The following is a 15,311-nucleotide window of genomic DNA, read 5'->3' as shown; positions in this document are numbered from 1 at the left end:
CAGTATGATTACAAATGAAGGCTGGTGATGGGTACTTATAAAAAGTATTGTTTCCAAGGTGATTGAAATACGCTTATAAGGTAAAGACTAGAATTCCCAAAAAGCCCTGGGTAACAGTCAATGAAATTCATAGTCTCTCTATTTAGAGAAAGTACGATTTAGCTAGATTAAGTGTTACGTCTCAGAATCTCAGTAATACAATGGAATCAAGATTCACATGCTCTGTTCTTGATGTAAAGGACACTAGTTATCAGATTAATATTACCTCTTTCTATTTTGAATTAATTTTAGGAAGTTTCTATAATAAAAATGAAAGAAAAAGAAAGTTGGCTTGAAGTGTTGATCAAGTTTAAATTCTTTTTCTCTTCCCCAGGGTTAGGTTAGTGCCTACATTTCATTAGAATTTTCTCTATTTTCCACTCATAATCTTGTCAACTACAACAAAAAGGTCTGACTTTTAAGGTCCTGTGTATGTTCCAGGCACTGTTCTAGGCACTAGGGTGTAAGATGCAGAGAACTAAACCAAACAAGATCATGTGCTTATGTCTCCTACCATCAAGAGTTAGGCTTTGTGGACAGATCGACCTACCTAGAATAAAGCAAAGGGTGCTTGTCTTAGTCTTGGTAATTAGCATACTTCATCTTCACTACAAGGGGACAATCTAGGATCACCAGGCATGAGGAAAACCGAAGTTATAAAGGATGAACAGAGGAATTGCTGATGGAGAAAGCAAATTAAAGGCACAGAACAGAAAGTGTCTTTCCTAAGGCCACTTTTCAAAAATGCCCTTAGAACTATTTTAGAAGAAATTAACCCAAAGACATCAAAGAAAGAAACAATACAAAAGTCTTTACAAATGAAAAATATAAGTTAAAACAGAAATAAAAGAAAGGCTAGAAGGTAAAGTTGAAGACGTTTCTGAAAACACAGAGCAGAGATATGAAAAAAAAAATGAAAGAAAAAAAGAAAGAAGGAAACAATGAGAGCGTTAATCCCAAAGTGCCAATATCTGATTAATTTTCAGTCAGGGGCTGTGGTGACATGGTTGGCTTCTGTTGTGGTGCCGGTGGTTGTTATTGTTTACGTATTAGTACAAATAATAGCTAACATTTGTTGAAGGTTTTCATTGTACTGGAATCTGGGTTAAGGTCCTAACTTGCAATGTCTTGCTTTATTATCCTACCAGTTTTTTTTTTTTTTTTTTTTTTTGATGGAACGATGGGGCTAGATCAGAGGAATCTTTAGAAGGTAAATGATTATGATATGGTTACTGAGTGTATTTAGTTGTGGGGAAAAGAAAATAGTCAAGGGGTTAACTCGGGTGGTTGGATGACAACTGAGATCAGACATGCAAAAGTAGGGGCAAATTTGGGGGGGAAGAAGATACAGTCAGTTTTAACATGTTGAGTTGAAGCTACCTAAGGATATCAGAAGCGATAAGATCAATAGATAGTTGAATTAATGAGCCTGAAGCTCAAAGAAAAGTCCCGGCCAGAGAGAGACTTAGGAATCACCCACCTATCAGCTGAAATCAGAGCAGATCTCATCACTCAGAGAAAGTTGAAGTGTAGACAGAGAAGAGATGACGGCCAAGACCAAGGCAGCCTGAGAGAGAGACTAGGAAGGAGGCTAGTGAGTGGAGATCGTGGGACCAGAGTGTCAAATGGCCACGGGACAAGAGAGGCCTGGGGAAGAAGTGGTCAGGGATGGGCACCAGTGCACTGGAATTTTCTATGTAAAGGATGACTATTTTTCAAAAATGATTTTAATGTCATTCTGGGAACAAGCCAGATAACCGCTGAAGAATGAATGAGAAACAAATTTATCAAGTTCTTTGCCTGTTTCACATATGAATTGAATGAATAAGGCCTCTATCAGTAGATATCATAGGATTAAAAGATAACGTCTGCAGAATATTTAGCAAGGTGCCTGCCATATATACAGGCTCAACAAATGCTGGAGGTGTACACATACACACATGTATCATTTTCTTAAACCCGTGCATTGTAGTGACTGGGTGTATACATTTTGGGTCTGGATAGATTTGAATTTATTTAGTTTCCTTACTGTGCACTTGCGTGATGTTGGACTGGTCATTTTGTTTCTGTGTCTTTTCTTTCATCTAAAAAATGGAGGGTGGAGAACTATCTGCCTTCTAAAATGATTTCTAGGTATAATCCATTATATAGAAGAGGACATGGCCCAGGGCAGAGAAGGAGTGGGGGATGGAGACGGGCACCCACTGTGAGGAGAAGTGGAGATATGCAGAAGGGTGGACAGTGTCCCGAGACAGTGGCAAGGTCTCAGTCCTTGCGGGATCTTGTGCCCAACACAGTCGTGTCCCAGCTCAGCCAGTTGGGGACCTAGAAATAGAGGGATTTTCCTTCAGTGAAGACCCAGGAAACTTCGGAATGAGGAGAAGGCAAAAAATCATAACGGAGATTGGATTTGCCGTTGATTTGTGTTGATTTGAGAAATAAAGAAATGGAATGTGTCTTGCCCATGAGTTTGTGTACTGAAAAATTGTACCTGCAGCATATTCATGCTCCCTCCAAGACATAAATGTAACTTGTTTTTATTTTCCTGAGATTTTCCCCATTATTTTTATTTCTTGCCTTGTTGGGCTGACCGAAACTTGCAAAACAATGAAGAAGCTACAACTCAACAATGAGGAACAATTTAGGGGTGCCTGGGTGACTCAGTCAGTTAAGCATCAGACTCTTGATTTTAGCTCCAGGTCATGATCTTGGGATTGTGAGATCAAGTCCCACATTGGACTCCGTGCTCTTTGCAGAGTCTGCTTGAGATTTGTTCTCCCTCTCCATCTACCTCTCCCTCCTCAGTCTGTCTCTCGCAAAAAAAAAAAAAAAAAAAAAAAAAAAAAGAGGAACAATTTAGCCGTGAACTACCTAGACCAAGACATCTGAAGGGGACATAAACAAGATAGATGGTGATCCCTTTATGCATTCTCACGCATTAGATTGGGAAACTATCTAATGTTGACCTCTCTCACCCTTCACTATTCCTGCTATCTCAGAATTTAGGGGCAGGGGACAAGTGGTAGACACTAAATAGAGGGAGGTTCATTCACTGGCACAGGGAAAATCGAAGGAAGGCTCAGGCTAGCAATTCAATGCAATTATACAAAAACAAAGTAAGTTACCTAACCCGACCACCAATGAATGTACATTGATTCATTCCCACTCTTTGTTCAATGCTTCTGGAAATTTTTACCTTGTATAATATCCTCATGAACACAAGTATGGCAAAAAACAGTTGAATGCTACTATGCTACCAGGAACTCGTAAAATAAAATATTTTTCAGCTTTAGTTCTTGTCAAGTAGGAACATTTAAGGTCAATTAATGTTTGTCAGCCTTTCTCCCCATCCCAAATGAAAGCCTTCAGAGAACTGTCCTTCCCAGTGATCCCATCCAAAGGATTCTGGGCTCCCACCTTCCTCCTGGCACTGCACCCACCCACTCTGCTCCACTGTTAAGTTACCAATCACTCGGTTTGCACCCAAAAGCTTGCTCCATCCTCTAGTCACTGACTTTGAGTTCTCGTGGACATTCTCCTCCCAATCAAGCATACCTACGTTCCTGTGGCTCCTACATCCTTCAAAGCCTGGGGGTGGGAGGGAGCCACTCAGGATTCTTACAACCACCCGCTGCTGCTCTAAGTAAGAAGGCAATTGAGTTTAGAGGTAGCGTGAGTGCATGGATTTAGTGAGATTAAAACCCTCGTTCCTTCAGAGCGCATCCTTGGACAGGTCATCCAAGCCTCAGTGGCTTCATTTGTAAATGGTGATACTACCAAGGCCTACGTGAGCAGGCTGCTCAAAGGGTAGAAGGAGACCCCACATATGTCAAGCATATTGATCCATGCCCAGCAAAGGTGAGTGCTTGACAAATAACTAACATCGCCATACCTTTATCATACCTTTATCATACTCGTATAAAATCAGCTTTGAGGTGCTGGGGATCTGGTTGCCCATGTTCTGTGCCTGACCTCACCTCAGCTTTTTTATTCATTCTACACTCTCTCAACAGACCTTTGAATTCCCTAACGCCAAGGACTTTCACACTTGCTCCGCATAAGAAATCCATCCCTGTGGCCACACCTTGCACTTTTTCACTGTTTACAACTGTTTGTTTGCCTTTTGAAATCTTAAACTTCAATAGCCCACTCTCTGAGAAACAGTTCCTGTCAGCTCTCTCCATCTGGCTCCAAACGTACTATTTCACAGCATCCATGCCTCTGATTCCTGGAAGGCTCTATTTTCCACAAACTACCAGTTGCTTTCTGGCTTCGCTGCTTTCTTCACCAAGTTCAGTTCCCCGAGTCCACCTACCATTTCTTTATTGACATTTCCTTCTGGCCCCGCACTTTGCTGTCCTTTTGTGGCTTCTGCCCCACCAGAACCTGAGTCTAGCTCCCTCCCCACGCCCTGTCCAATGTGGTGGCCGGCCAGTCATGGGCTGCGGTCATTCTATTGTGCAGCACCAATTACAGAACATTTTTCTCATCACAGAATGTTCTACTGGACAGCAGTGCCTTATCCAAACAATGACCTTTTCCTCTTCTACACCTTGTGGTTCACAACACTCTTGGGTTAAACAGAACAACTCTCAGGTTGGTACCCCTCGAAACTTCAGTGTGTTCAACCTCGGTGGTCCTCAAGGATGCCCGAGGCTCTTCCGCATTAGCTCTGCCTCCTACCTCCTTCTGCCCCACTACAAAATTTCAACTGGTTACTCAAACCTTCCAACACCCTCCTTCACCATTCCCAGCAGATGAACTGACCCTCCTTTTCACTTTAAAAATTAGTTATAATTCATGAGAATTCTCTTAATTCCCTTCTCTGTCAGGTATAACCCCATCTGTCTATGCCCACACTTTATTTCTTCTTCCTACTTACAGATAATCCTTCCGCCTGTGCTTAGGATCCCCTCATCAGCCCACAAATATGTATTGAGCATATTTGTCAGGCACAGTTTTAGGTGCTGAGATTTAGCTGTTAACAGAACAGTGTCTCTAGCCTCATTCTTATGTTGTCAGGTAGACAACAAAGAAGTATCTCGAATGGTCATAAGTATGATGGAAGGAAAAAAAAAAACAGTCTGGGTATTAGGGAGTGTCAGGGTGGAGTCAGTTGCTAGTTTACATTGAGCTGTTAAGAAAGGCCTTATTGAACAGGGACAGCTGACCGGAAAGTCAGAAGTGAGCTAAGGGGTCGTCTGGTGGAGAAAATGAGGAAATTCCTGGCGGCAGGAGGGGTAAGAGCAAAGGCTCTGGGGCAGGTATGGGCTCTGCGTATTGGAGAGATAACAAAGGTGCCACATGGGTGGACTGTAAGGCCAGGATAACAGAGATAAGATGTGGTTAGGGGCATAGCCAGATCCTGTCGCTCCTTTCTGGTATAGTAAGATTTCTGAGTGGGTCAAGAAGCCATGGGACGGCATGAATAGGGGAGGGACCTCATCTGACTTATGTTTTTTAAAGGGTCATTTTGAGTGTTGAGTTCTGATCATCCTTTAGAGGCAAGGATGGAACTAGGGGTGTTTTCTAGGAGGTTATTGCAATGATTCAGGTGCAGTGACAAATTTTGGTCAGTTGGGATGGTGAGTTCACCAAAGTGGTGGTGATGGGGTGGTAACAAGTGACCTGCAAATGGGCTTATTTTTTTTAAAGATTGATTTTATTTATTTTAGAGAGAGAGTGTGTGAGCAGGGTAGAGGGGCAGAGGGAGAGAGAAACATGAGCAGACTCCATATTGAGCGCAGAGCTTGACGTGGGACTCAACCTCACAACCCTGAGATCAGACCTGAGCCGAAACCAAGAGTTGGACTCTCCCCTGACTGGGTCCCCGAGGTGCCCCACAAGTGGGCCTATTTTTAAATCAGTCAAAAGAGGATCACAGACTATACCTGGGCTGTTACAGAAGAAGGGACCAGCAAGGGGCCAGCAGCCAGCCACAAGAGGGCTGTAGCCCACCCCACAATGGCCACAAGTAGAAGGACTCAAAGATGGTCTGAGAGCTCCCTCCAGGGAATGAGTCAGCCGTGAGCACATGCCAGGCCCACAGGGCATGTGGCCGGTTTTGTTCTCCCTCGCTATGTTTTGTCAGTGGTGACAGGCTCAGCTCTGGAGATGAGGGGTGGAGGGTTGGTTAGAGGCAAGAGAAAAGAAGGAGGAATAAGAGCAGTGAAAGTCAGAGGTGACCAAGAGTCAGATACTTGCAGCAGCACAACAGAAATATGGCATAGAGCGCAGCATCTTTCTAACACCCTTAATTCCAAAGTTAGGTAACAGAAAACCTAAAGGGAATTCCTCTGAGAGAAAGGGACCTGTTCCCAAGTTGGCAGCCTGACAGTGGCCACAGCAGCACGTTGAAAGTTCCTGCTTACGGTTTCAGCTCTTCTCCCCAGAGACCACCAGCACACACCCCTCCAGCTAGAGGTCTGAGACTAAGATGTTAATGGTGTTCAGAAAAGTAGAAAGGAGGATTAAGGAGACTACACCTATTGTTTTGAACGGAACCACAAAAGAACCCAAAGAGCCAAAGCAGTCTTGAGAAAGAAGAACGAAGCTGGAGACATCACACTTCCCGGTGATCACACTATCTTACAAATTGCAAATCTGTAGTAATCAGAACAGTACAGTATAGGCAGGAAAACAGATACACTGACCGGTGGAAAGGAATGGAGAGCTCAGGAGTAAACCCATGCATATGTGGTCAATTACTTTGTGACAAAGCCCCCAAGAGTAGACAATGAGGAAAAGGACAGTCTCTTTGATAAATGATGTTGGGGAAAACTGAAGAGTTGCATGCAAGAGAACAAAACTGGGCACCTGTCTTACCCCGTAGGCAAAAGTCAACTCAAAATGAAGCAAAGACTTGAACGGAAGACTTGAAATCATAAAACTCCTAGAAGAAAACAACATGGTAAGTTTTCTTGACATCACTCTTGGTGATGATTTTTTGGATCTGACACCAAAAGCAAAGGCAAAAAAAAGCAAAAATAAATGAATGGGGTCACATCAAATTAAAAATCTTCTGTACAGCAAATTAAACAATCAACTAAATGAAAAGGCAACCTACTGAATAGGACAAAATAATCTATCTGATAAGGGATTAATAAGCAAAATATGTAAAGAAGCCACATAACTCAGTAATGACAAAGACCAATCTGATTAAAAAGTGGGCAGAAGGGGTGCCCGGGTGGCTCAGTGGTTTAAAGCCTCTGCCTTCGGCTCAGGTCATGATCTCAGGGTCCTGGGATCGAGGCCCACATCAGGCTCTCTGCTCGGCAGGGAGCCTGCTTCCTCCTCTCTCTCTCTGCCTGCCTCTCTGTCTACCTGTGATCTCTGTCTGTCAAATAAATAAATAAAATCTTTTTTAAAAAAGTGGGCAGAAGATCTGAATAGACATTTTCCCAAAGATATCCAGATGGCCAACAGGTACATGAAAAGGTGCTCAATATCACTAATTATTAGGGAAGAGCAAATGAAAACCACAATGACATCACTTCACAGCTGTTAGAATGGCTATTACCAAAAGGACAAAAGATAATGAGTATTGGCAAGGATGTGGAGAAAAGGGAACCCTTCACTGTTGGGAATGTAAGTTGGTACAGCCACTGTGGAAAATAGTATGGAGGTTCTCAAAAAATTTAAAGTAGTACTACCATATGATCCAGCAATCCCACTTCTGGGTATAAAGCCAAAGGAAACAAAAACACTATCTCAAAGAGATATCACACCCCCCCACATTCATTGCATCATTATTCACAATAGCCTCGACATAGAAACAACCTAAGTGTTCATTGACTGATAAATGGGCAAAGAAAATGTAGTATATAGGTGAAATGGAATATTATTCAGCCATGAAAAAGAAGGAAATTCTGCCATTTGCAAACAACATGGATGAATCTTGAGGGCATCAGGCAAAGCGAAGTAAATCAGACGGAGGAAGACAAATACTGTATGATCTCGCTTGGATGTGGAATCTAAAGAATATGAACTCACAGACACAGAAAGTGCAGCCTGGCAATTGTCAGAGGTGGAGGGTGGGGAGTGGGTGAGATGGGTGAAAATAGTTAAAAGGTACAAACTCGCGGTTACAAGATAAATACATTTTGGGGGGTAGTGGACAGCATAAAAACAAAAATAAAACAAAGTTAAAAGAACAACATTAAAATTGGAAAGAGAGGTGAATGGAACGGAGTAGAAAGTTCAGCAGCAGATAGATCAGTGGAATGAAGCATACTGTATAATTGTACACATTCAACAGGTGACAAAAATGTCATTCCATACAAGGAAATCAATAAATGATTCTGATTAAAGCTTTTATTTTTGAAGTTACTTTTGAAATTCAACTTGAACTTCATATTTTTGAACTTACGGGTCTTCCCTGTTCTGTATGCCAAAACACAGCCCAGATATTTTGGATTAAAGGATAAAATGTCAAAAAACATTTAAAGAAACATGTAGATGAATATCTATTTAACTCCCCAATGGAGAGGAAGCTTCAGCATAAAGTAAAAAAAAAAAAAAAAATCTTATATTAGTCTACAAAAAACGCTAACCCTAACCCAGGTGCCCCAAAGTCTCTTTTTATAAGAAACATTGTGAACAAAATTAAAGGGCAAAGAGCAAACTGGGAGAAATTAAAATTATATGTAGCTGCCAATGAGTCAGGGCCCTTAATATAAAAGTTCTCATCAATAATAAAATTATTTTAAAATAAATACATATATAATATAAATTTATATATAATGAAATTTTATTTAAAATATAAAATTATGTGAGTCGAGTTCTTATAAATAAAAGATATAAATGATGGGCAAAAACATGAACAGCTACTCAGAAGAAAGTTGTTCAGATGGACAATGATATGTTTTATCCCAACTAATAATTAAAAATTGAAGTTCCCACAAACCATATATTATATTTGGCCTGGGGGAAAGACTGTAATAACATCCAAGCCAGGATACAGGAGAAGAACCATGCCCTATGCTACTGGTTGTAATGGAAATATGTAAAACCCTTTAGGAAGGCAATTTGGTAATATATAGGAAGGTCTTAAAGATTTTAGTTATTTATTTAACAGACAGAGATCACAAGTAGGCAGGGAGGCAGGCAGAGAGAGAGGGGGAAGCATGCTCCCTGCCGAGCAGAGAGCCCGATGCGAGGCTCCATCCCAGGACCCTGGGATCATGACCTGAGCTGAAGGCAGAGGCTCAACCCACTGAGCCACCCAGGTGCCCCTAGGAAGGTCTTAAACATGCCCGTGCTCTTAGATCCCATGATTCAACCTGTAGGAATTTATCTTTAAAAAATAATCAGAGATGCATTTGAGAGTAAAAACCCATCTGCAGTACTATAATTTGTAAAATTTTGGAAACAAATTCAATGTACAATAATAGTAAACAGATTTAAAAATAAAGGCACATCTATATGATAGATTACTCTTCCGTCATTAGTAGTTTCAGGGACTTTGGCCATCGAAAATCGTCACCCTATAATGAGAAATGAAAATTATTATACAAAATTATGTTAACAGTATGACTGCAATTTTGTTTTACATAGACGTGGAAAGCATGGCGTATATATAGGGTATATGTGTATGTATGGTAAGTACATGGTACATATATGTATATACATGTAAATGATCTTTATCAAATTTTTAATTATTTCTGGGAGAGATGGTTAAGTGAGGTTTATACTTTTGTCGTCATCTATATTGTCTACATTATCTACAAGAGTGCGTATTACTTTAAAAATCAAGATAGATGCCATTTAAAAAGCAGTAATTTTGTATTGGGAGTGGCCAGATCGCAGAGAAGGTTTCCTTAACGCAGCCCTCTTAGGTTTTCGTTCTGTACAGATGCGCCAGAAGAGGGCGCCGCAGCCTCTCCCCACACGCAGGAGAGCTCGGTTACCTATCAGGGATCAGGGATGCTCCCTCCCCAAGTCCGTAGGATCCGAACTTGAAAAGTCTCACTTCCCTGGTGGTCACATTCCTTTTCCGGGTCTCCCAGAAATTTGTACAGAAGAAGGATATGTAGTTTTGAATGCCCGATAAGCGTTCCCTCTGGTCACACTCTTGACAAACACCCAGGGTAGGTGGCTTCTGTCCCGTCACCCCTCTGACCCCGGGTGCCCCTCGTCAGAAGAGGCTGAGGCAAAGCAGGACCCTATTCAATGGCTTTGCCTTACTGGCCACGCACGGGTTTATGGAAGTGGGCCCATTCGCACCTACAACCTAACAGGCTGCCCCAGCCCCCAGCTGTCCCCAACCCATCCTTGCTCCTTAAAAAGTGCATGCTATTCTCCTCGGTATCGATAGGGGGCAGCAGATATCCTGGCATCCTCGGCTCTCTAAAGGAAGTTTCCAATTTGGAGATCCTCAAGTTGCTCTCCATCGTATGACCATTTTACTTTACCACGGGACGTGGCCTGGCAGTTCCTTCCTGCACTAGCTGACCATTTTGGGAGCTTAAAACCTTTCACCTAGTAAGAGTGCTTGTAACTCAATACCGAGCAAAGGTGAATCTGAGTATTAAAGTGTCCTGGATAATAATTATTGCAGTTGGCCTCTGCCGAGTCAGTTTCATCACTCTCTAAGCATGACAAAGCCCCAGACTTCTCTTTTGGCCTTCGTTCGTTCTGCCTCTCCCACACGCCTAAGTAAGCTTTATTTTGACTCCTTAAAATGCCCTTAGGATGGGGCTGCGAGGAAAGGAAGAGGGAAGACGTTTATAAAATTGCATCTGCAAGACCCCGAGTTGAAGAGAAGGAGGTATAGCTCCGCCCACAGTAAAAACGTGTTTTCTCTGATGCGTCCGCCTAATGGAGATGCTTTTCTTTCAACAATGATAATTTCTGGAAAGGATGCTAATAAGGGATTTACATCTCCTATATTGATCTCTACTCTCCATGTTTCATACAGAGAATGTGTGTTAGAGAGAGAGGGCGGGGGCCACTGACCAGCCTGACAAGTTTGTTCAAAATGTCTTACAAAAGCGACAGGAGCTTGATGCTGAGCTCCTGAGCAACCCGGAACAGAAGTCTTATTTTGGTTTTAGTCACTTTGGTTTTGTCCACTTGGTGAGTTGTCAAAGGTGGGGACACTGGAGAAGGGAAAGGTAGACGGACCAGTGACATTCCAGTCAGCCACAGAGCCACAGTATGCAGGCGGGTCCCCCCAGGACCAGTCTGCCCTGATTGCTTTTTTTTTTTTTTTTTGTCAGAGAGAGAGAGAGAGAGAGAGAGAGAGAGAGTATGCATAAGCAGGGGGAGTGGCAGAGGGAGAGGAAGAAGCAGGCTCCCCGCTGAGCAGGGAACCTGACAGGGCCTGGATCCCAGGACCCTGAGATCAGGACCTGAGCCGAGGGCAGAGGCTTAACCGACTCAGCCAGCCAGGTGCCCCCCTGATAGCTTATCGTAGCTCGTCTGCCCCCTCCCTGTGCTCCACAGAGAGACAGTGATAGTTCAGTTCAGTTTGCTGAACTTTTGAGAAAAAGGAGAAGTAATACCTAGTAGGTAGCGGGCACGCCCTCTGTGCTTTGTGGGGCTTAGCTCATGAGCCCTCCCCGTAATCCTCTGAAAGGGGGTGCCATTATTACCAGCATTCACTGGTCAGGTAACGAGCAACAAATGGGTCATTTGCCCAGCACCCCCAGCTTGAAAGTGGTGGAAGCCGGATTTGAATCCAGGCAGCCTTGCTGCAGGACCAGCTCCCTTAACCATGACTCTTTGGCCCATCTTCACATGGAGTTTTTCCTATTTCAGATCCCCGGAGGTGCAGAGACTGTGCCCTTGGTGATCAGGAGGCCGTGGGTAGCCGCATCCATCCCGATCATTTGGGTCCTCTTCCCGATGGGCTGTCCTGTCCGGTCAGATACCACCGGGCCAGTGTGAACCGAGGGCCACTTGGGATGCTATGTATGGTTCCAGAGACCGCTTCCTTCTTAAGCCAAGGAAGAAGCTGTTTCTAGAGAGGACCTTCCTCCTTGGAACAAGGACCCTTGGGGGAGATCTGGCCTTCCCGTGCTTCCATCTGAAAGCTAAGCTCTTCTATGGGAGTCTGGATTGAAGGTTAGGGATGATGGCTCAGAGGGGGAAAGTGTGAAATGGTAATCGCTTTCATATGACACTTGAGAAATGTTATAATAAAGCTGAGTAAATGGGAGCATGAGTTAGCCCAGTCTTTTGCCTAATGATGTCACCCACTTTCTGCTTCCTCCAGCCTATGATTAATAAAAGGGGGATTATTACAGTAACTCATTCCTAGTGGGCAGCAGTGACGTCAGCAACAGCTGAGCAAACTGACTACATTTAGTCGTGCGTGTGTATGTGGGCATTTTTTTTTTTTCCCTGTGACTAACATGAAGCTAAGAGCATTTAATAAAACAAAAGCTCCTTGCAATTTGGGAACTTACTGGGTGAACTCTTTTCTACAGGGAGCACCATTTTAATTTTTCTCATGTCATAGTTCAATAATCATATTGGAGTTGGCCAAATGACACGATGGGCTTTCTGCCCCTGTTCACTAATCAATCCCAAATTGATCCCGGTTCTTTGGGAGAAGCTGTTTTCCTTCTAATACAATGGCTCTCCCTTCCTTCATCAGTCTCTCTCACCCTTGAAAAGGAACTCAGTGAAGATCAAGAAAAGGGACGGTGGGCATCGGTAGTTTTTCTGAAAGTTGAAGATGAGTTGTAGAATCTGGAGGTTCTAAACTCTCAGAACGTTGTACCTACAGTTTGCTTTTCCAAGCTGATAAAGGCTTACAGAGGTCCTGCTTGCTAGTTCACCTTTGCAAACTTGACCTTCCTAAAATGAGAGCGAGGCACCTGGAAATATTTACTAACCGAGATGAACCAGAGCCAGAGCGTGCTGTCAGTGTGCACAAAAGTACACAGTGACCGGAATAGTGGCGCTCCCGTCGTGCGGGTCCGGACGTGCCACGGAGCTGCTCCCACAGAGGCGTAGAACCTTTGGACCCTTTCTATCAGCACACGAGAGATGCAGCAATTCCCTGATTAAAAAAAAAAACAAAAAAAAAACAAAAAAAAAACAAAAAAAAAAACAAAAAAAAAACCTGTCCCTGGCCTTTTCTGCGTCTTCCCCTCTAAAGCTACAATTTGGGAACAGGTCGTGGGGTATCTTTGCGGATAGATGAAGCTGTATTAGAATCAATATCTCTGCCCTTATGGGTCCAGTGGACTTCCTAAGCTAAACGTCTATGTCCTCAAGACGGCACCATGGACATCGCTCCCTGAGGGGATCCAGGGGAGAGAAATTATGACAACAGTCCATCGGATGGGTTCTTGTGAGTATTTTCCTACTCTTCTGGGGCAACAGGAAGGTCCAACGCTGTAGCAGAGGTTTCCTGTTTGGCTTAGAACTGAGTTACGTGAAACAATTTGGAAATATATATTGGCTGGCAAGGACTTTGCGTGCACATTTACTCAGTTCTTATTCATGAGAGTGGTTTTTTTTTTTCCCCTCACTATATGTTTTTTGGTAGAAGTTATACCTGATCATGTCTCTATATATTGAGTTTTTCCTAAGTAGTAAATGGTTACTTCTTGGGAAGAAATCCAGGCATTTCTGAATCATTTGGAAGTAGATTGGGGCCTCAGGTTCCAAAATAACCATCTACCTGAGGAGACTGTGATTCACATGTTGGAGTTGATGAAATGGCCACAGGGTGTCTAAGATATTCCGCTCAAGGTTGTCTCTTCATCTTAAAACAATCGCTGACTGACCCCTTCCTTTCTGGATGAGCCCAGTCGCTCCGGGATTAAGTCATGAGCCAGGCAAGCTGGCCTCATCACGTGGAGAACAGCGTTTCACTTCTAAGTGAGTGGGATCCGGGCAAATTCCCTCTTGTGGGTCTCGGCAACACCAGTGGGTGATGACCACGATGATTTTCCAAGACTTTGGGACCTTGCACACAGTCCCGGTCCCCCACCCCTACCCGCCCAGGCCTTAAGGAAAGCCCCACCTGTCGGGGCACAGCCTTCCTTAAATAGTCCATACCATTTCCTCTTAAAAGGGAAGTTTGGAGAATATAATCTTGCTTGGAACAGGCGTTAGGATTTAGGAAAGCATTCTGTTTTATCTCTTTGGATATTGACTGTGTGTCATTCCCCTAAGGTATTAAACAAATAAAACCAAGCTCCATCATATTTGTTTGCTCGGGGAGAAAAGGCGCGGTAATCTCACTTTTGTGAATTTTGCTTCAGGGAATTCTCCATTGTGTGGATTTCTCTGACATCGAATTGCTAAAATGAACAACTCATTCTTCCCTCACTTACCCTTCTCCAGGAGTCTCTTGCCTCCTAACAACTTGGCTGTGGGCCAGCTCATGTCGTTTCATTGCTGGTCACCAAGGTTCTGCTTTTGGTTGGAACACAAAGCTAGCACGAAATGTCTAGCGGCACACTGGACAGTTAGTGGGGATGGCGACAATGTCGCCCCAGAGGTACCCTTGTTCTTTGTCAGTATCTCTGTGGGGTGTGGGCCTCCATTAATCAGGAAGCACAAGACATGCGAGGAGGCAGAATCACTTAAATTATGAAGATTTTGCCTAGTTGCCAAGGCCCCTTGGAGCCTGCCTAGGAAGGGAATTACGTGAAACTGGAAAATTATAACTCCTGATCAAGGTTTCTCAACTGCAGAACAATTACCATTTGGAGCCCGATAACTTCTCCGTTTCTGGGGGCTGATCTATGTATGGCAGCATCCTGGGTCTCTACCCACTAGATGCCCTTAGAACTTTTCTTCCCCGATAGGTCAGGCGAAATTGTGTTCAAACATTGCCAAATGTCTCCTGGGGAGGAAAATCATCAACCGCTACTGTAGACGGAAATATAACAGTTTACTGGTTTTTTTTCTTCTCCTTCTTGTCCTTCTCCTTCTTCTCCTTCTTCTTCTCCTCCTCCTCCTCCTCCTTCTTCTATTTCCCTAATCATTTTAGTCATAGCATCTGGGTTCCCTCGGTTTAGATAAGACATTTCCAAATACTCAGCAAACAGAGAAGCTGTACACAGCACAAGGCTTTGTGGGCTATTCTGGTGGTTCTCAGAGAAATATGAGGTTTAGGAATTGGGTTTGGGATTAACTATTTCTAGCCCTGTTATTTTCTAATGAGTTTTGGAGGAATTTTAATGTTTCCCTCTCCCTCTCTTTTTGGCTGTGTTGGTTGCTTGATTTGACTTAAAAGCAGACAGCTTCCACGTTCAACTGTGAATCTGGAATGCTGATCCTTCCTTGTCGCAAGTCTCTCTAACTAA

Source organism: Enhydra lutris, unplaced genomic scaffold (assembly GCF_002288905.1).
Source record: "Enhydra lutris kenyoni isolate GAN:26980312 unplaced genomic scaffold, ASM228890v2 scaffoldscaffold51, whole genome shotgun sequence".
Taxonomy (NCBI): domain Eukaryota; kingdom Metazoa; phylum Chordata; class Mammalia; order Carnivora; family Mustelidae; genus Enhydra; species Enhydra lutris.
Note: the sequence above shows the minus strand (reverse complement) of the source record.